This window comes from Salvelinus fontinalis, chromosome 29, assembly GCF_029448725.1.
Source record: "Salvelinus fontinalis isolate EN_2023a chromosome 29, ASM2944872v1, whole genome shotgun sequence".
Classification (NCBI taxonomy): Eukaryota; Metazoa; Chordata; class Actinopteri; order Salmoniformes; family Salmonidae; genus Salvelinus; species Salvelinus fontinalis.
In genome coordinates, this window is record NC_074693.1 from 6,823,738 (window position 1) to 6,846,500 (window position 22,763).

General features: G+C 43.8%; 1 protein-coding gene across 4 annotated transcripts in view; it reads right to left on the bottom strand.

Moving 5' to 3' along the window:
- The window catches only part of nlgn3a (neuroligin 3a), a 465,555-nt gene extending 462,089 nt beyond the window's left edge, over nt 1–3,466 (bottom strand). For 2 of the 4 annotated variants that reach the window (XM_055888135.1, XM_055888134.1), the window contains exon 1: nt 3,135–3,466. The gene's annotated coding sequence lies outside the window, so the exon portion shown is untranslated. The remainder of the gene's footprint in view (nt 1–3,134) is intronic. The other 2 variants (XM_055888136.1, XM_055888137.1) reach the window with 2 other exon arrangements.
- Between the last annotated feature and the right edge of the window lie 19,297 nt (nt 3,467–22,763).

The window sequence follows — 22,763 nt, forward strand, 5'->3', positions numbered from 1 at the left end:
CCTTTTCTGCCAGGCTTTCAATCAGTGGGCATGGTAACGGTGATGATAGAACCCAGTAGGATTCAATAAACAGGCAGTGAAGAAGTTATCCTCTCTCTCTCTCGCTCTCTCTCTCTGTGTGTGTGTGTGTGTGTGTGTGTGTGTGTGTGTGTGTGTGTGTGTGTGTGTGTGTGTGTGTGTGTGTGTGTGTGTGTGTGTGTGTGTGTGTGTGTGTGTGTGTGTGTGTGTGTGTGTGTGTGTGTGTGTGTGTGTGTGTGTGTGTGTGTGTGTGTGTGTGTGTGACATAATAAAATACTTCATACAACATATTTGACTATTATTTGATGACCCCATATACGAATAAGTTCATAAAAACTCTCTAACTACAAGCCTTTATATTGCTGTGTCTGTCACATTATTTCTGACTATGCATGATGTCATCATAACTGTATCACGTAAAAACTAACGTGGGCCCTTTTCTCTGAATATGAATAATGTTGTCATCATGACTGGTGCATTGGAGAAAAGCAAAAACAACACATATTCTATTAGTTGGAGAATCGGATTTGAAACAGCAAGGAACTTGGAAAAGACCAGTTTAGGCTACGGGACGTGAATACGAATGGAGAAAGGTACAGGGGGAGAATGGAGAAGGAGACAGGAGGAAAATGGAGAAGGGGACAGGGGGAGAATGGGACATGGGGAGAATGGAGAAGGGGACATGGGGAGAAGGGGACAGGGGGAGAATGGAGAAGGGGACAGGGGGAGAAGGGGACAGGGGGAGAATGGAGAAGGGGACATGGGGAGAAGGGGACAGGGGGAGAATGGAGAAGGGGACATGGGGAGAATAGAGAAGGGGACATGGGGAGAATGGAGAAGGAGACAGGAGGAGAATGGAGAAGGGGACAGGGGGAGAATGGAGAAGGGGACAGGGGGGAGAAGGGGACATGGGGAGAATGGAGAAGGGGACAGGGGGAGAATGGAGAAGGAGACAGGAGGAGAATGGAGAAGGGGACAGGGGGAGAATGGAGAAGGGGACAGGGGGAGAAGGGGACATGGGGAGAATGGAGAAGGGGACATGGGGAGAATGGAGAAGGGGACAGGGGGAGAATAGAGAAGGGGACAGGGGGATAATGGAGAAGGGGACAGGGGGAGAATGGAGAAGGGGACATGGGGAGAATGGAGAAGGGGACAGGGGGAGAATAGAGAAGGGGACAGGGGGAGAATGGAGAAGGGGACAGGGGGAGAAGGGGACAGGGGGAGAATGGAGAAGGGGACATGGGGAGAAGGGGACAGGGGGAGAATGGAGAAGGGGACATGGGGAGAATAGAGAAGGGGACATGGGGAGAATGGAGAAGGGGACAGGGGGAGAATGGAGAAGGGGACAGTGGGAGAATTGACATTAGTAGCATGTCTAATCCATTACATTAAACTAAAAGCACACACCGTCACATCGAAATAGACCCAGTACAATCTGGTGTCAAAGTTACATGCAAAGGATCATAAGGGAAGGAAGTGTATATTGGGAGACAGAACATCAATTAAAACATGTAAGAGGCGTCCAACATCAGAAGCTTCTATGCAATAATGTGGCTATTTGCTCCTTTGCGCTATAGACTATATACAAAGGTAAGAATGGATGGGAATAGGAAGGGGAATTTCCTACAAATGCCTTGGTTTTAGGGGAAACAATTATTCACTGAATCACCATGACAACTCCTTGTCTGTATGTTCTATCTCCTCTCCTCTCTCCCCCTCTCCTCTCCTCTCTCCTCCCCCCATTGCAATTCAGCTCTCTAAGTTATTTCTTCCTTCATCCCCGGAAAGACTACAATGAAACCATTTTACTCCGCTTGCTAAACGTCCGGGAAAATAAAGAAAAAAGCAAAGAGAAAACATTCAGGGAAACCAGCCGGTTTGAATGTTAAAATATGGCAATTTTATAGCCCTACAACTCCATGACAGAATAGCTTTCTCACAGCAAAATAGGTCGTTTTGATTCTCGGTATTTCATCAAGTCACAAAAACGAAACCCTGAAAATGCGTTATTTGACTAGCCTATAACACGAAACGAGCAGAGCTTTGCTCCGCACTAGAGCAAAGCGGCATCGTTTTATTGGGCATATGGAGACGCAGACAGGTGGACTCGCAAAATCATTTACTAACCCTGGAAGGTATTAACAACTATATAATAACTGTGTAACAACAATAAAAAAACTCAATAAAACACTAGCAATGAACAGTAGCCTAGGATAGTAACAACAGCATAATAACATCCGTGATTATTATCGTTGATATAGCATGAGTAACAGGCCCACCTGAAATGATAATACATAATACATTCTCGAAAACAAATAGGGGCATATTTTACGCATGACTTGAATTTGATCGATACAAGAGTCCAACAACAGCCCAAAATCTATGAATCTAGTCAGAACTTGTGAACCATCATATTGGACAAGTGAAATCGGATACAGCAGGTCTGGACACGCGCCCATTTCAACCAGAGAGAATCACTTGCAGTAGCGTTAAGCCTATACCAAGAGAAAGACTCCTCTCTCCTCTGCCACCCACATTAATGGCCTTATAATTTTGGGAATGTTTTGTTATGTGAACATTCAGTAGCCACAGGAGCTTCGGTAGACCTAGCGCATATAATGCTCAATCACAGCTGATGGTCAAGCACCCCAGTAACGCAGGGCACAGACAGGCCAGCGACAGGCAGACCATAGCTCAGGTAACAAGTACTCAATTTCACCATCACTAAACCCGGGACGGACACCAGAGATATTCAACCATGTGATTTCGTTCCCTGCACTAGAATAAAGGATCCCAATGCATGAGACCAGACTGCCCAACACAACCAGACATTTAACTTTGAGCTTAAAATTTCACTTAGCTCTCTCTCTCTCTCTATCTCTCTCTCTGTCCTCGACACTCAAATGAAAAGGCACGCGCATCACTGGACACCATGTCCAGCTTCAGCACCGAACACATCAGTGTCTCACTGCAAAGTAAAATATTCCATGCATATAATCAAACAGGCTACTGAGATGCATTGTATAGCTACATTAGCAGTAATTTCAGCCAAATGTCACCATGAACGTGTTCTAAGAACACTAGCTCTTAATATTCAAGTGTTGCCTGTGACTCACCTGCCTTGGCAAGATGCAAATTCCCCCATTCCATTCCCGGTATTTTCTTCAGAAAAAAAGCTGGAGACAATATTTCTGTGCACTTTACTTTCAGTTGTAAATAGTCCTTGCAGATATCCTTATAGTGTATTACTTTGATTCGTTTCACAACTACATTTCCCAACATAAAGATCTTTCAGCAGTTTCACTCCGTTCATATTTTCATATGTTTTTCCTCCGTTTTCTCCTCGGCTAGACTCCTCGGTCAGCGCTGTACGTTTGACGTTCTTCCCTTGCCTCTTCGTGAGGTCGCTCCACCACACACACGAGCTCTAGCGGAGCGCGCTGCGCGGTCCCGGCTCCATATTCGGGAAAGCCAATAGATGTGAGAGTTACTAAGTAACCAAGTTCACACGCATCCTACATGAAAAAGAGAGGACGACGCGGCTTTTTGCAAATGTCTTTCCCGAAAATAAGAAATGATCTCACTGCTGTACAGTGAGATGTTGATTCTTTGTTTATGCTTATGATTAAAATGCTGATCCAAGTCACGTGGGGTTGGCAGTGGCACGGGGCTTGTGTGGCATCACATGCGTCACACATTCTCAATGGATTCAAAAGGATTCTTAAAATAATGTTATTCTTCCCTTTCTATATGGATGCACACATGCTTATTTACCGTCTTATCAGAAATATAACTTGAGCTCCATTCAGTCGATTGTAGTTAATGCCACTGCCTCGTATCTGAATGTTTCTGTTCTCTGATCAGTCTGTTTGTGCAGAAGTGATACTTGAATAAACTGCAATATTCACGAGGCAGCAAGACAAAAGCTTCAGCTGTCATGTTTGGATTTCAATATGTATTGTTTGGAATCCTCCAGGGAGTTCATTTGGAATGCCAAGCAGAGAGTTAGTTGGCTCACACAGTCGAGGCGGAAATGCATCACTATGGCCGATGTCACTTGCTCTATGGCATTTGATTGGATGGGATGTGTCTTTCAAGCCACTTGTGTGCAAAGATAGCAGCTTAGAATAGCTGTATACAGCTACCCACCAGTCCCGGGAGGATTGTAGCAGTGTAATGCCAACATACTGTAAGAAATATGGCAAAATTCCACCATCAGTGGGCAAGGTGCTGGTGGCTATTGCTGTATTTCTTATACCTATCTGATCCTTTAAGATTGACATGAAGTCCCTTGGGGTGAGTAGAGGCTATGTCTTTTATTGGGGGATACATTCCACCTAGCCTATCAGTGGGCATGGTAAAGGTGATGACAGGACCCAGTAAGATGCCATAAGCAGGCAGTTCTCTCGTCTCTCTCTCTCTCTCTCTCTCTCTCTCTCTCTCTCTCTCTCTCTCTCTCTCTCTCTCTCTCTCTCTCTCTCTCTCTCTCTCTCTCTCAATTCTCTTTTGCCTCTCTCTCTCTCTCTCTCTCTCTCTCTCTCTCTCTCTCTCTCTCTCAATGCTCTTTTGTCTCTCTCGCTCTCTCTCAATCCTCTTTTGTCTCTCTCTCTCCCCCCTCTCTCCCTCCCTCTCTCTCTCTCTCTTTCTCAGATCCTGCAGGTGTTTGGTTCCAGAGGCATGTAGGGTGGAATTGCCCTTTCAACACCCTGCTAGCATACTAATAGCCTGGGGTGAGATGTCTTTACCTTGAACTGGAGCTGGTTCACAATCCCCATACTAACGGTTTATTGTGGCAATGCTACATTTACATAGGATATAATTAGACTTAGCTGAAGCTTTACAGGGGGGTTGAGAGGAGAAACACGCACACACACACACACACACACACACACACACACACACACACACACACACACACACACACACACACACACACACACACACACACACACACACACACACACACACACACACACACACACACACACACACACACACACACACACAGAGCAGCCGTCATTGGACCACATTCCCACTCAAAGATATGGTGACTGAATTCCCCCAGAAACGGTGTGTTGTGTGTTTAGGTTGGCATCTCTTCTCCAAATCCCAACCACTTCACCCCAAGGCACTACATGTAGGTGTGATAGGTTCAGACAGGTACAGGAGAGGAAGATGGTGAGACTGGATACATGGCTGCAACAACAATGACTGGCGCAACTCTGCAAGGGTCCTGATGCTGGTCTCGTTCTTCACCTATTTTACATTCAGCTATGTTAATGACTAGCTCGCTGAAGCAGAAACAAACTGTCATTCTGCTATGCGGATTAGCAATTAGATTACACCTAATGTTATTGTACACAGTGGTGGTTGAGATGAAGTGGAGGCTGGTGGGAGAAGCTATAGGAGAATGGGCTCATTGTAATAGCTGAAATGGAATAAATGCAGTGTTATGAAACCACATGTTTGATACCGTTCCATTTATTCCATTCCAGCCATTACAATGAGCCCGTCCTCCTATAGCTCCTCCCACCAGCCTCCTCTGTTGAGAAGGTATTTCAACAACACATACCAGATATCCACCATCAAGCATCAAGTTCATGGAAACAGTAGATACTGTCCACAGTCCCTCTGACATCCATGTAAGCTTACTATTTAACCAGGAAGTTGGTTAAAACTCCACTGTAACGTTCCATACAGGTGTTCCACAGTTCTAACAGAATGGATTCTCCAATTCTCTACATAAAGGGAGGAATTAGAGCAGCATATCCCCTGTGAGTGCCTGTATCTTTTCCCCTCCCCACCTCCCTTCCTACCCAACCCTTTTCATTACATCCCTGTGCGTCACTTTATCTCTTCTCCCCTCCTCCCTCCGCAACCTGTTCATTAGGCCTATATCCCCAGTGCATCCCTCCCTCCCTCCCTCCCTCTCTCCCTCCCTCCCTCCCTCCCTCCCTCCCTCCCTCCCTCCCTCCCTCCCTCCCTCTCTCTTTCCCTCTCTCGCTCTCTCTCCCTCCCTCTCCCTTTCCCTCTCTCGCTCCCTCTCTCCCTCCCTCCATCCCTTCATATCTCTCTCTTTCCGTCCCTCCCTCCCGCCCTCCCTCCCTCTCTTTCCCTCTCTCTCTACCTCTCTCCCTCCCTCTCTCTCTTTCCCTGTCTCTCTCCCTCCCTTCCTATGTGTTTAATGACAGCTGGGGAGTGCTGCTGGGGACTGCTGGTGACCCCGCCCCTCTACAGAAGGATCTAATTAGCAGGTTCTCTCCTGTCATGCCTGCCACCAGATGGGTTCCCATAATGCACCCTGCCAATGTCAGCCCAGAGCCACACGCCGAGTAAGGCCTCACAGGTGGAGGAGGAGAGCGGGAGATGAAAATATACAATACAACTCGCTCTCTCTTTCTCTCTCTCTCCCTGAACTTCTCTCGCTTCCCTCTCAGTATTGTACAAAATGTAAATATTCCACTATACAACAACATGTTGCGTAATTTCACTGCAACTTTCTTCTTAATTAGCCAGAGTTATACATAATAAGCCCAGTCCCAGTCTTTTTATATACTGTGCAGTAACAATTTCATTACCTACATTGATGGATAGAATTAAACTTAACATGTGTGTAATTCTCTACAAGCTCTCAAAGTCTCACATCAGAATTAGACGTTCATCCGTTTCTCAAACATCAAATTTCGAAGATGTTCCAAACGTCAAATTCAAAATGTTTAAGATTAAGTTTAGGCATTAACTCCAACATGTTTAGGTTAAGGTTAAGTTTAGGCATTAACCCCAACATGTTTAGGTTAAGGTTAAGTTTAGGCATTAACTCCAACATGTTCAGGTTAAGGTTAAGTTTAGGCATTAACTCCAACATGTTTAGGTTAAGGTTAAGGGTTAACTCAGAATGGTTAATGTAAGGCTTAAGGTTTTGGAAAGGCTTAAAACAAAAATATCACAACCAAGTTTCGATCACTGGTCTTGGGTTAGGGTCAGAGGCAGATGCCCATCTACTATCCCTGTCCACAATGCAATGCTGAAACCATCTTGAAGGTAACAGCGCTCACTGTTGCCAATAGTGGTTGGTTTCCACATCATCTCACGATGTCCGATGTCCTCAGACATGGATGGTCTTCAAACACTGACCAGTATCACAGGTGACTCCCCCTGGTAATTCTAGTTGTATCTAGCCCTACATATTGCCCCTGGTAATTCTAGCTGTGTCTAGCCCTACATATTGCCCCTGGTAATTCTAGTTGTATCTAGCCCTACATATTGCCCCTGGTAATTCTAGTTGTATCTAGCCCTACATATTGCCCCTGGTAATTCTAGTTGTATCTAGCCCTACATATTGCCCCTGGTAATTCTAGTGGTATCTAGCCCTACATATTGCCCCTGGTAATTCTAGTTGTATCTAGCCCTACATATTGCCCCTGATAATTCTAGTTGTATCTAGCCCTAAATATTGCCCCTGATGGAAAACATTTGTTTCTTTCCTTTCCCCTCAAATCATTGTTGAAGAAAAAAACATGTTTTGAATTTGAAAGCATTTTGATGTTTCCCTGAGTCAAACATAACCATTAACAATACAACACTTGCCTGAACAAAAATGTTTTTTAAAACACATTTTCTAACCTTTGAAATGTTGCGTACCCGGAGAACAGAATAAATGAGGCTGGGGAATGCAGACCACAACTCACATCAACAATACATGAGGCTGGGGAATACAGACCTGAACTCCCGTCAACAATAAATGAGACTGGGGAATGCAGACCTCAACTCCCATCAACAATAAATGAGGCTGGGGAATACAGACCTCAACTCTCATCAACAATAAATGAGGCTGGGGAATACCGACCTCAACTCTCATCAACAATAAATGAGGCTGGGGAATACAGACCTCAACTCTCATCAACAATAAATGAGGCTGGGGAATACAGACCTCAACTCTCATCAACAATAAATGAGGCTGGGGAATACAGACCTCAACTCTCATCAACAATAAATGAGGCTGGGGAATACAGACCTCAACTCCCATCAACAATAAATGAGGCTGGGGAATACAGACCTCAACTCTCATCAACAATAAATGATACTGGGGAATACAGACCTCAACTCCCATCAACAATAAATGAAGCTGGGGAATACAGACCTCAACTCCCATCAACAATAAATGAGGCTGGGGAATACAGACCTCAACTCTCATCAACAATAAATGAGGCTGGGGAATACAGACCTCAACTCTCATCAACAATAAATGAAGCTGGGGAATGCAGACCTCAACTCCCATCAACAATAAATGAGGCTGGGGAATACAGACCTCAACTCTCAACTCTCAAGCTGACCTCCACCGCCAACACCCCGTTCAACCAGGTATGCTCCCAGGTAGGACGTCAGGTGGCGCTCCTAGAGGAGGGGGGGGGGGGGGGGGGTACGGTCACACCCTGAACTGTTTCACCTGTCCTTGTGATTGTCTCCACCCCCTCCAGGTGTCACTTATTTTCCCCGGTATATTTATCCCTGTGTTTCATGTCTCTCTGTACCAGTGTATTTATCCCTGTGTTTCCTGTCTCTGTGCCAGTGTATTTATCCCTGTGTTTCCTGTCTCTCTGTGCCAGTGTATTTATCCCTGTGTTTCCTGTCTCTCTGTGCCAGTGTATTTATCCCTGTGTTTCCTGTCTCTCTGTACCAGTGTATTTATCCCTGTGTTTCCTGTCTCTGTGCCAGTGTATTTATCCCTGTGTTTCCTGTCTCTGTGCCAGTTCGTCTTGTATGTTTTTCAAGTCAACCAGTGTGTTTTCCCATACTCTTGCTTCTATTCTCTTTTTGCTAGTCCTCACGGTTTTTACCCTTTTCTGGACTCCGTACCCTTCTGCCTGACCATTCTGCCTGCCCTGACCTTGAGCTTGCCTGCCACTCTGTACCACCCTGCATACCACTGCTGGCTTGCTTCTGAAGCTAAGCAGGGTTGGTCCTGGTCAGTCCCTGGATGGGAGACCAGATGCTGCTGGAAGTGGTGTTGGAGGGCCAGTAGGAGGCACTCTTTCCTCTGGTCTAAAAAATATCCCAATGCCCCAGGGCAGTGATTGGGGACACTGCCCTGTGTAGGGTGCCGTCTTTCGGATGGGACGTTAAACGGGTGTCCTGACTCTCTGAGGTCATTAAACATCCCATGGCACTTATTGTAAGAGTAGGGGTGTTAACCCCGGTGTCCTGGCTAAATTCCAAATCTGGCCCTCAAACCATCATGGTCACCTAATAATCCCCAGTTTACAATTGGCTCATTCATCCCCCTCCTCTCCCCTGTAACTATTCCCCAGGTCGTTGCTGCAAATGAGAACGTGTTCTCAGTCAACTTACCTGGTAAAATAACGGTAAAAAAATAAAAAATAAAAAACCTCCTGGACTCTGAATTGGTTTTGACCTTTTGCCTGTCCACAACCATTATCTTGTCCTTTTAGATTTTTTAATTAATATCAAAGACTCAAACCATCTGCCTCCCGTGTCTGCATCTGGGTCTTGCCTTGTGCCCTTATACAAGAACGTAAATACATGCACTAGTCTACAAGGTTAAAACACTACTCTGTGTTGTTTAGTAAATGTTCTGTCGGGCTCATTAGTCATAATTGGCTATTACAATTATAAAGAAAAACAGGATAAAAAAACAAACATTTAAATTACAAAAGAAACCAATCAATTTTAACTTACAGAAAAAATGATTAATGTTAGCTTCCTCCTAAATTAGTTTCCCATAGAGTAGACATGGTATTTCATTCTACATAGTCCTAATTGCCTATACAATTAAAAACCAAAGCAAGATGGAGTCAATTTAAGTTGTAGAAAGAATGATCAGCTCTACATTAACTTCATCTTCAAGGTAATTTCCCAGACAGAGAGAGAGCACATGGTGTTTCATTCCTCATGTAAAGACAAAGGCCGCGTCCCAAATAGCACTATGGACCCTGGTCATAAAGTAGTGCACTATATAGGGAACCCGGGTGCCATTTTGGGCACAGAAGAGATGAAAGTGTAATCTCTGATCTATTTAGCATTGTTAGATTGTATAGTGATGCTGAGTTGTGTTAGATGGTATAGTGATGCTGGGTTGTGTTAGATGGTATAGTGATGCTGAGATTTGTAAGATGGTGTAGTGATGCTGAGGTTTGTTAGATGGTAATAGTGATGCTGAGGTTTGTTAGATGGTAATAGTGATGCTGAGGTTTGTTAGATGGTATAGTGATGCTGACGTTTGTTAGCTGGTGTAGTAATGCTGAGGTTTGTTAGATGGTATAGTGATGCTGAGGTTTGTTAGATGGTGTAGTAATGCTGAGGTTTGTTAGATGATGTAGTGATGCTGAGGTTTGTTAGATGGTATAGTGATGCTGAGGTTTGTTAGATGGTGTTGTGATGCTGAGGTTTGTTAGATGGTGTAGTACTGCTGAGGTTTGTTGGTATAGTGATGCTGAGGTTTGTTAGATGGTATAGTGATGCTGAGGTGTGTTAGATGGTGTAGTGATGCTGAGGTTTGTTAGATGGTGTAGTGATGCTGAGGTTTGTTAGATGGTGTAGTGATGCTGAGGTGTGTTAGATGGTGTAGTGATGCTGAGGTTTGTTAGATGGTGTAGTGATGCTGAGGTGTGTTGGATGGTATAGTGATGCTGAGGTTTGTTAGATGGTATAGTGATGCTGAGGTTTGTTAGATGGTGTAGTGATGCTGAGGTTGGTATAGTAATACTGAGGTTTGTTAGATGGTATAGTGATGCTGAGGTTTGTTAGATGGTGTAGTGATGCTGAGGTTGGTATAGTAATACTGAGTTGTGTTAGCTGGTGTAGTGATGCTGAGGTTTGTTAGATGGTGTAGTAATGCTGAGGTTTGTTAGATGGTATAGTGATGCTGAGGTTTGTTAGATGGTATAGTGATGCTGAGGTGTGTTAGATGGTGTAGTGATGCTGAGGTTTGTTAGATGGTGTAGTGATGCTGAGGTTTGTTAGATGGTATAGTGATGCTGAGGTTTGTTAGATGGTGTAGTGATGCTGAGGTTTGTTAGATGGTGTAGTGATGCTGAGGTGTGTTAGATGGTGTAGTGATGCTGAGGTTTGTTAGATGGTGTAGTGATGCTGAGGTGTGTTAGATGGTATAGTGATGCTGAGGTTTGTTAGATGGTATAGTGATGCTGAGGTTTGTTAGATGGTGTAGTGATGCTGAGGTTGGTATAGTAATACTGAGGTTTGTTAGATGGTATAGTGATGCTGAGGTTTGTTAGATGGTGTAGTGATGCTGAGGTTGGTACAGTAATACTGAGTTGTGTTAGCTGGTGTAGTGATGCTGAGGTTTGTTAGATGGTGTAGTAATGCTGAGGTTTGTTAGATGGTATAGTGATGCTGAGGTTTGTTAGATGGTGTAGTGATGCTGAGGTTTGTTAAATGGTATAGTGATGCTGAGGTTTGTTAGATGGCATAGTAATGCTGAGGTTTGTTAGATGGTGTGGTGATGCTGAGGTTTGTTAGATGGTATAGTGATGCTGAGGTTTGTTAGATGGTGTAGTGATGCTGAGGTTTGTTAGATGGTATAGTGATGCTGAGGTTTGTTAGATGGTGTTGTGATGCTGAGGTTTGTTAGATGGTGTAGTACTGCTGAGGTTTGTTGGTATAGTGATGCTGAGGTTTGTTAGATGGTATAGTGATGCTGAGGTGTGTTAGATGGTGTAGTGATGCTGAGGTTTGTTAGATGGTGTAGTGATGCTGAGGTTTGTTAGATGGTGTAGTGATGCTGAGGTGTGTTAGATGGTGTAGTGATGCTGAGGTTTGTTAGATGGTGTAGTGATGCTGAGGTGTGTTGGATGGTATAGTGATGCTGAGGTTTGTTAGATGGTATAGTGATGCTGAGGTTTGTTAGATGGTGTAGTGATGCTGAGGTTGGTATAGTAATACTGAGGTTTGTTAGATGGTATAGTGATGCTGAGGTTTGTTAGATGGTGTAGTGATGCTGAGGTTGGTATAGTAATACTGAGTTGTGTTAGCTGGTGTAGTGATGCTGAGGTTTGTTAGATGGTGTAGTAATGCTGAGGTTTGTTAGATGGTATAGTGATGCTGAGGTTTGTTAGATGGTATAGTGATGCTGAGGTGTGTTAGATGGTGTAGTGATGCTGAGGTTTGTTAGATGGTGTAGTGATGCTGAGGTTTGTTAGATGGTATAGTGATGCTGAGGTTTGTTAGATGGTGTAGTGATGCTGAGGTTTGTTAGATGGTGTAGTGATGCTGAGGTGTGTTAGATGGTGTAGTGATGCTGAGGTTTGTTAGATGGTGTAGTGATGCTGAGGTGTGTTAGATGGTATAGTGATGCTGAGGTTTGTTAGATGGTATAGTGATGCTGAGGTTTGTTAGATGGTGTAGTGATGCTGAGGTTGGTATAGTAATACTGAGGTTTGTTAGATGGTATAGTGATGCTGAGGTTTGTTAGATGGTGTAGTGATGCTGAGGTTGGTACAGTAATACTGAGTTGTGTTAGCTGGTGTAGTGATGCTGAGGTTTGTTAGATGGTGTAGTAATGCTGAGGTTTGTTAGATGGTATAGTGATGCTGAGGTTTGTTAGATGGTGTAGTGATGCTGAGGTTTGTTAAATGGTATAGTGATGCTGAGGTTTGTTAGATGGCATAGTAATGCTGAGGTTTGTTAGATGGTGTGGTGATGCTGAGGTTTGTTAGATGGTATAGTGATGCTGAGGTTTGTTAGATGGTGTAGTGATGCTGAGGTTTGTTAGATGGTATAGTGATGCTGAGGTTTGTTAGATGGTGTAGTGATGCTGAGGTTTGTTAGAAGGTGTAGTAATGCTGAGGTGTGTTAGATGGTGTAGTGATGCTGAGGTTTGTTAGATGGTGTAGTGATGCTGAGGTGTGTTAGATGGTATAGTGATGCTGAGGTTTGTTAGATGGTATAGTGATGCTGAGGTTTGTTAGATGGTGTAGTGATGCTGAGGTTGGTATAGTAATACTGAGGTTTGTTAGATGGTATAGTGATGCTGAGGTTTGTTAGATGGTGTAGTGATGCTGAGGTTGGTATAGTAATACTGAGTTGTGTTAGCTGGTGTAGTGATGCTGAGGTTTGTTAGATGGTGTAGTAATGCTGAGGTTTGTTAGATGGTATAGTGATGCTGAGGTTTGTTAGATGGTGTAGTGATGCTGAGGTTTGTTAGATGGTATAGTGATGCTGAGGTTTGTTAGATGGCATAGTAATGCTGAGGTTTGTTAGATGGTGTAGTGATGCTGAGGTTTGTTAGATGGTATAGTGATGCTGAGGTTTGTTAGTTGGTATAGTGATGCTGAGGTTTGTTAGATGGTGTAGTGATGCTGAGGTTTGTTAGATGGTGTAGTGATGCTGAGGTTTGTTAGATGGTGTAGTGATGCTGAGGTTTGTTAGATGGTATAGTGATGCTGAGGTTTGTTAGATGGCATAGTAATGCTGAGGTTTGTTAGATGGTGTAGTGATGCTGAGGTTTGTTAGATGGTATAGTGATACTGATGTTTGTTAGATGGTATAGTGATGCTGAGGTTTGTTAGATGGTATAGTGATGCTGAGGTTTGTTAGATGGTGTAGGGATGATGTGGTTTGTTAGTTGGTATAGCGATGCTGAGGTTTGTTAGATGGTATAGTGATGCTGAGGTTTGTTAGATGGTTTAGTGATGCTGAGGTTTGTTAGATTGTATAGTGATGCTGAGGTTTGTTAGATGGTTTAGTGATGCTGAGGTTTGTTAAGATGTTGTAGTGATGCTGCGGTTTGTTAGATGGTGTAGTGATGCTGAGGTATGTTAGATGGTATAGTGATACTGAGGTTTGTTAGATGGTATAGTGATGCTGAGGTTTGTTAGATGGTATAGTGATGCTGAGGTTTGTTAGATGGTATAGTGATGCTGAGGTTTGTTAGATGGTATAGTGATGCTGAGGTTTGTTAGATGGTATAGTGATGCTGAGGTTTGTTAGATGGTATAGTACTGCTGAGGTTTGTTGGTGTAGTGATGCTGAGGTTTGTTGGTATAGTGATGCTGAGGGTTGTTAGATGGTATAGTGATGCTGAGGTTTGTTGGTATAGTGATGCTGATGTTTGTTGGTATAGTGATGCTGAGGTTTGTTAGATGGTATAGTGATGCTGAGGTTTGTTAGATGGTGTAGTGATGCTGAATTGTGTTCGATGGTATAGTGATGCTGAGGTTTGTTAGATGGTGTAGTGATGCTGAGGTTTGTTAGATGGTATAGTGATGCTGAGGTTTGTTAGATGGTATAGTGATGCTGAGGTTTGTTAGATGGTGTAGTGATGCTGAGGTTTGTTAGATGGTTTAGTGATGCTGAGGTTTGTTAAGATGTTGTAGTGATGCTGCGGTTTGTTAGATGGTGTAGTGATGCTGAGGTATGTTAGATGGTATAGTGATACTGAGGTTTGTTAGATGGTATAGTGATACTGAGGTTTGTTAGATGGTATAGTAATGCTGAGGTTTGTTAGATGGTATAGTACTGCTGAGGTTTGTTAGATGGTATAGTGATGCTGAGGTTTGTTAGATGGTATAGTACTGCTGAGGTTTGTTGGTATAGTGATGCTGAGGTTTGTTGGTATAGTGATGCTGAGGGTTGTTAGATGGTATAGTGATGCTGAGGTTTGTTGGTATAGTGATGCTGAGGTTTGTTGGTATAGTGATGCTGAGGGTTGTTAGATGGTATAGTGATGCTGAGGTTTGTTAGATGGTGTAGTGATGCTGAATTGTGTTCGATGGTATAGTGATGCTGAGGTGTGTTAGATGGTGTAGTGATGCTGAGGTTTGTTAGATGGTATAGTGATGCTGAGGTTTGTTAGATGGTATAGTGATGCTGAGGTTTGTTAGATGGTATAGTACTGCTGACGTTTGTTAGATGGTATAGTGATGCTGAGGTTTGTTAGATGGTATAGTGATGCTGAGGTTTGTTAGATGGTATAGTGATGCTGAGGTTTGTTAGATGGTATAGTACTGCTGAGGTTTGTTAGATGGTATAGTGATGCTGAGGTGCTGTAAAGGGAAGCAAAATCATTTTCAACAATGGTCATTGCTGTGAAAGGTCAGCTTTTCCTTGTTTACAGCACATATATATATATATACACACACACACACATACACACATGCAGTCGTACAGGCACACTCACACACTTTAAATTTTGAGCTCTAAATCATTAAGGGCCCGACAATGTTATTAAGATTTTATTAAAATATATTTTCTGTGTTGAAACCAAATTGAATGAAATAATTACATGTGGATCCAGTTTACACCAAAGTGTTGAACCGTAGGCTTGGTCTGTGTCCCAAATTGCACCCTGTTCAGGGGCCCTGGTCAAAAGTAGTACACTATATAGGGATTAGGATGGGATTTGGGATGCATATTGATTAGCGTTGTCTTCACACCGCCATTTATCACCCTCAAAAACAGCGGTATCAGGACTACCACTGAGGCTGGGGTAAGCAGACTGACTGCTGTGTGTGGTTGTGTGTGTGTGTGTGCGTGTGTGCGTGTGTGTGTGTGTGTGTGTGTGTGTGTGTGTGTGTGTGTGTGTGTGTGTGTGTGTGTGTGTGTGTGTGTGTGTGTGTGTGTGTGTGTGTGTGTGTGTGTGTGTGTGTGTGTGTGTGTGTGTGGTTGTGTGTGGTTGTGTGGTTGTGTGTGTGGTTGTGTGTGTGTGTGTGTGTGTGTGTGTGTGTGTGTGTGTGTGTGTGTGTGTGTGTGTGTGTGTGTGTGTGTGTGTGTGTGTGTGTGTGTGTGTGTGTGTGTGTGTGTGTGTTTGTGCTCCAGTTCTGCTGTTTTCCCATGAAAACAAGCTAGCATCTACCACCTGCAATGATTCCATCTGCTCTGCTATTCTATATATTTCTCTGTTCTCCATATCTCTCTCTTAGCTATATCCCTCTGTACAGACAAAGAACAGCTCCACTGCCCAACTCACAGGTACGGTAATGCTGAACCTTACAGTAAACCCAGAGAGATATTGGGGGGCATTACAATGGTAATGGAGAGGACCTCGTATTTCTCTTCATCAACTTTTAAATAATGCAGAGGATCCACATGAATAATCCTCCCCCCCTCCCATAATGGATATTGCATGCTCAGTTCCACTTTTAAAAAAATGTAGTGTGTGAAATGATGCATTGCTATGTGAGAAAGTGATTTTTTAAGAGAAGGTTGGACAGATGAGAGGGAAGGAGAAAGAGAGAGAGGAAAAGAGAGAGAGAGGTGGACAGATGAAGAGAGAGAGAGAGAGGGACAGATGAAGAGAGATGGAAGGAGAGAGAGAGAGAGAGAGAAGGAGAGAGAGAGGGAAGGAGAGAGAGGGACAGATGAAGAGAGTGCGAGAGAGAGAGTGACAGAAGAAGAGAGATGGAAGAAGGGAGAGAGAGAGGAAAAGAGAGAGAGAGGGGGACAGATGAAGAGAGTGGGAATGAGAGAGAGAGAGAGGGAAGGAGAGAGAGAGAGGGAAGGAGAGAGAGAGAGAGAGAGAGAGAGGGAGAGGAAAGGAAAGATAGAGGGGAACAGATAAAGAGAGAGGACAGATGAAGAGAGATAGAAGGAGAGAGAGAGGAAAGGAGAAAGAGAGAGGGACTGATGAAGAGAGAGAGCGACAGATGAAGAGACAGAGAGGGACAGACAAAGAGAGAGGGAAGGAGAGAGAGGAAAGGAGTTGAGAGAGAGGAAAGGAGAGAGAGAGAGAGAACTGCCTGCTTATGGCAGGCAGTTGAGAGAGCTCTCAATGACAAAGTATATGGACATCAGCTTACCCCCTCAATCATTTAAAATGATTAAAGAGTATCTGCCAGACACAATATAAGCTCCTCAATACTTTCATGAAGAAATCCCCTATAAGCAGCGTAAATGATTTTTATCCAACTACTGGAGAAGTTGTGTTGTACACTGAATAGTGAGTTAAAGGGGTTCAAACTAAGTGGAAATGTGCTCTACCACCTTAGTATTTAAGACAGGATACCGCATAAACTGACTGGCTGCATACAGTATACATTGAAACATTTTATAATGGAAAAGCAACCTCTTTTGTATGAAATTCAACAGACAGTCCCACCATCTGCAAAATTATCAGTTTAGTTACTGATTAGAAATCAATGGGAGAAAACACCTGCACATACTTGAGCAGTGGACCACGTAGAACAAGTAGAACACGTAGAACATGTAGAACGTGTAGAATGTGTTTAATGTTCTATTGGTGGGAAGCATTATGACTCATTTTATTCTAATCATCCCAACCATGACATATTTGTGATTGAATAAGACCTCTGTTCAAATATTATTTGAATGGGTCCCCATCTCTCCTAGTATTATTACGTTGAAAGGTATGCACCTGTAACATACTCTATTTGATTTAAAGAACATTCAAAGAGCACAGAGACGGGGACAGATGAAGAGAGAGGGATTTCAAAATGCTATTTTAAATTATTTAAAATACTTTGTATGTTCTTTATTGAGCTTGCCTACAAACCCCCACCCATCTGAAACTCCAGGCAAATGATAAAAACATTTGAAAGATTTCTAATAGTATTTGAACCCAGGTTTGGTCTGAATGTGGAATTGACCTTCTATTCTCATCCTCCACCATCAACCACGACATGACACGTCTCACAGATTGTACCATCAACCACGACATGACACGTCTCACAGATTGTACCATCAACCACGACATGACACGTCTCACAGATTGTACCATCAACCACGACATGACACGTCTCACAGATTGTACCATCAACCACGACATGACACGTCTCACAGATTGTACCATCAACCACGGCATGACACGTCTCACAGATTGTACCATCAACCACGACATGACACGTCTCACAGATTGTACCATCAACCACGACATGACACGTCTCACAGATTTTACCATCAACCACGACATGACACGTCTCACAGATTGTACCATCAACCACGACATGACACGTCTCACAGATTGTACCATCAACCACGACATGACACGTCTCACAGATTGTACCATCAACCACGACATGACACGTCTCACAGATTGTACCATCAACCACAACATGACATGTTTCACAGATTGTACCATCAACCACGACATGACACGTCTCACAGATTGTACCATCAACCACAACATGACATGTCTCACAGATTTTACCATCAATCACAACATGACATGTCTCACAGATTGTACCATCAACCCCAACATTTGTATTTTATTTATTTAACCTTTATTTAACTAGGCAAGTCAGTTAACCTCTATGGGATTGGTGTCCACCCCTGCGGGACGGTCGAGCTAACGTGTGCTAATACGATTAGCATGACATTGTAAGTAACAAGTACATTTACCAGGACATAGACATATCTTATATGGGCAGAAAGGTTACATTCTTGTTAAGGGTCCCAGAGATAAAATGAGCATAGTTTTGCTTGATCAAATTTATATATTCAAATGTTGGAACTGGGATCTACAGTTTGAACCCCAACTCTGTAACATTTAACAGAATGTGACTAGCAGAACAGGTGTTGTATGTGGAGGATGAGGGCTGCAGTAGATATCTCAGATAGGGGGGAGTGAGGGCTAAGAGGGTTTTATAAATAAGCATTAACCAGTGGATCTTACGATGTGTATACAGAGATGACCAGTTCACAGAGGAGTATAGAGTGCAGCGATGTGTCCTATAAGGAGCATTGGTAACAAATCTGATGGCCGAATGGTAAAGAACATCTAGCCACTCGAGAGCACACTTACCTGCTGATCTATAAATTACGTCTCTGTATTCTAGCAAAGGTAGAATGGTGATCTGAATCAGGGTTAGTTTGGCAGCTGGTGTGAAAGAAGAGCGATTACGATAGAGGAAACCAAGTCTAGATTTAACTTTAGCCTAATCTTTAGTTTTGAAAGCCCGTCTGTTGATTATTGACAAGTTTTTCCAACTTTGATAAACAGCGCAAAACAGAAATAGGCCTATAACAATTAGGATCAGCTTGATCTCTCAGTTTAAATAAAGGACGAACCGAGGCTGCCTTCCAAGCAATGGGAACCTCCCCAGAGAGGAGAGACAGGTTAAAAAGATTCAGAGATGGGCTTGGCGATGATAGGGGCCGCAACCTTTAGGAATAAAGGGTCTAACCTGTCTGGGAAGGGTCTAACCTGCCTCCTTTTTGTTCGCGCGTTTAGCCCAGTAATCCAAATGCTCAATGAGCGATTGCTTAGTTCAGACGAAAAGTAAAAAAAGTCATATTACAGTTCGTAGAAACATGTCAAACAAAGTATAGAATCAATCTTTAGGATGTTTTAATCATAAATCTTCAATAATGTTCCAACCGGAGAATTCCTTGGTCTTCAGAAATGCAATGGAACTCAAGCTAACTCTCACGTGATTGCGCATGGTCAGCTCATGGCACTCTGCCAGACCACTGACTCAATCCCCTCTCCTTCCCCCCTCCTTTACAGTAGAAGCATTAAACAAGGTTCTGAAGACTGTTGACATCTAAGGGAAGCCGTAGGAAGTGCAATTTGACCCCATAGACACTGTATATTCGATAGACAAAGAGTTGAAAAACTACAAACCTCAGATTTCCCACTTCCTGGTTGGATTTTTCTCAAATTTTCGCCGGCCATATGAGTTTTGTTATACTCACAGACATCATTCAAACAGTTTTCGAAAAACTTCAGAGTGTTTTCTATCCAGGTCCATAAGACTCACATCGGCCCCTGAGTTGATGAGTATCTGGAGTGACTTGGACTGGTCACCCCACAGCAGGGTGGCATGGAGAAGGGGGCGAGTAGGGGAAGAAGCAAAATTATCCTTAACACCCACCAGAGTACTCTTTCCTACCAACGAGCTAGGCCTCTTAAAGGTACAGGTAGAACACAATGAACGGCAGTACCGCAATAGAGACAACTCTGGGTGTTAAGTCTGCATACACATTCGGTTAATGACAGGCTAGCCCTGCCGAGTTGCATCGGCTCGGGAAGAGGCAAATCGTAAGTCCTTGGAGGCTCTAGGAGGGACTCGAGGAAGCTCGAATGAAGACAGTGGGGACTTTCGGAGTTCATCGGATGCAAGTGAGCGATTGGGACCGCAATCGGACCTCTTCTCCCTCCTACGTTCCAGTAGCCGACCATCGATCCGGATGGTTAAAGCGATGAGTTAGTCGGTAGTTCCCGGGCTGCAAGCTCGTCCATTACTTCCTCCAATAATCCATGCAGGAACGTGTCGAACAGTGCTTCCGGGTTCCAGGCACCCTCCGCTGCAAGCGTGCGGAAATCCACTGCATAGTCTGACACACTGAGGGGGTCCTGCCAAAGCTGGAGTAACTCCCGGACACCGGAGCCTCGAAAACTTTTCTCACCTTCGCCACGAATACTTCCCGACTGAGGCAGATGGCGGATTGTTGTTCTCACACCGCCGTGGCCCAGGTGAGTGCCCTCCTGGACATCAACGTAATAATGTAATCTTCGAGTGGTCCAAGGGGAATGAAGAAGGCTGCAGTTCGAAAACGAGGGAGCACTGGGAGAGAAAGGCCCGGCAGGTCTAGAATCGCCATCGTAGCACTCCTAGGGAGGTAAGCGGGGTACCCGGGAAACTGGGGTGACGGCGCTGCTACCAGCCGGGTTGCTGAGGGGCTGGGAGGTTACCGTTGTGGTAGGCTGTCTAGTAATCAATCCATGGAATTTCTCCCACAAAGCGTCCAATGCTAGGTCGTGACCCTCGGCCACGTCTTGGAACCCTTCCATCAGACTGCGAAACAACTCTTTGTGTCTACCAATGAGGGCTCCTTAGGAGGAGATGGCATTGCAGAGCTTGTCCAAGTCTGCTGGGTCAGTCATGGCCAGTTTGTACTATCAGGTTGCAGGTAAGACTCAAGTGCAGACTGTAGAAGTAACAGTGTTTATTGTAACCACAGGGGCAGGCAAACGACAGGTCAAGGCAGGCAGAGGTTGGTAATCCAGAGTAGAGGCAAAGGCACTGGACTGCAGGAAGACTCAGGGTCAGGGGCAGGCAGAGTGGTCAGGCCGGCAGGCTCAGAGTCAGGACAGGCAATGGTCGAAACCAGGATGACGACAAAAGAGAGACAGGGAAAAGCAGGAGCTGAGAAACAAAATGCTGGTTGACCTGACAAACAAGATGAACTGGCAACAGACGAACAGAGAACGCAGGTATAAATACACAGGCGATAATGGGGAAGATGGGCAACACATGGAGGCAGGGGGGGGTGGGGTGAGACAAGCACAAGGACAGGTGAAAACAGATCAGGGTGTGACATGTCACCTAGCAGGACACATTCAGACTTAGTGTACGGGGCCAGGAGAGAGCTTAGGACATGTAGGGTACAGGCCGGTGCTAATGGAGGAGAATAGCAACCAGCAACAGTCAACAAAGAGCTATTTGAAAGTTGAATGCTTAAAACCAGCAAATCAAATTGTTTTGGGACAGATTTGGTGGAGACAACCGAGCACTGAAGGTGATCCTTGGTAAAGATTGCCACTCCCCCACCTTTGGAAGATCTGTCTTTCCGAAAAAGGTTATAACCAGAAAGGTTAACATCAGTATTCAACACACTCTTCCTTAATTAACCACATCTCAGTATTGACCAACACATCTGGATTGGTGCTGTGAACCCACGCTTTCAATTGATCCATTTTAGGTAATACGCTTCTAGTGTTAACGTGCAGAATAAATCTGTGAAGCAGATATCAGAGCACAAGTCAGAATTGGGGCTAGCAACAGTAGTTGGGCCAGGGAGTACTTGCACATTTCCAGATATAATCAGCAGTAATACAATCAAGGCACGGCAGAGGACAGGGAGAGCTCTGCAGTGTTGATTTATGACATTTGAATGTGCATTAGATGGCAAAAATATTATATTGTACAGCAATTTCTTCAGGTAACTGTGAATGGAATTTATATGTTTAAATTAATGATTAGAATATTCCACCCTGAAACTATGTAATTGTATGTAATTGATTAGAATCATCAATGAAATACATTAGAATCATCAAGTTATTATTAATGATGTGTGTAGTCTTAGTCAGTAGAATTATAATAAATGATGTGTGTTGTTTTAGTCAGAATTAGGGTAAAACAATATATCTGTACAATATGTCTCTATAGTATCTTAAACACAGAATGTCTGAGCTGGATTCGGTGCCGACCTTGGCCAGGGGGCACTGAGAGATTGGAGGGAGGACAGGGAGTGCTTCTCACGGTCCCTAATCTTTGTCGGCTGGGTATTGATACAGTATGTGCGTGGGATACCTACTGTTTGTGTGCAAATGTATGTGCGTATGAATTCTGTTTGTGTGCAAAAGTATGTGCGTAAGGAGCTAGTATTAAATGAATGCTTTTGTACAACTAACCAGCGCGCCCGTGAATAAAAATTTTGACTATCATAGCTGGGCCTCCGTCTGTTTCACTCAACCAGTAACCTACAAATTCTGGGTTGCAGACCGAGTAGTTTAAGGGACTCTGGTGAATACATACAGGCTCAGATTTCTGACTTCCTGTTTTGATTTCAACTCAGGATTTTGCCTGCCAATATGAGTTATGTTAATCCCACAGACATATTTCAAACAGTTTTAGAAACTTTAGAGTGTTTTCTATCCAATACTAATAATAATATGCAAATATTAGGAACTATGACTGAGGAGCAGGACGTTTGATATGGGCACCTTTCATCCAAGCTACTCAATACTGCCCCTTCAGCCATAAGAAGATAATTGAATTGGGTTTTGAACATGGAGAACATAATTCTCG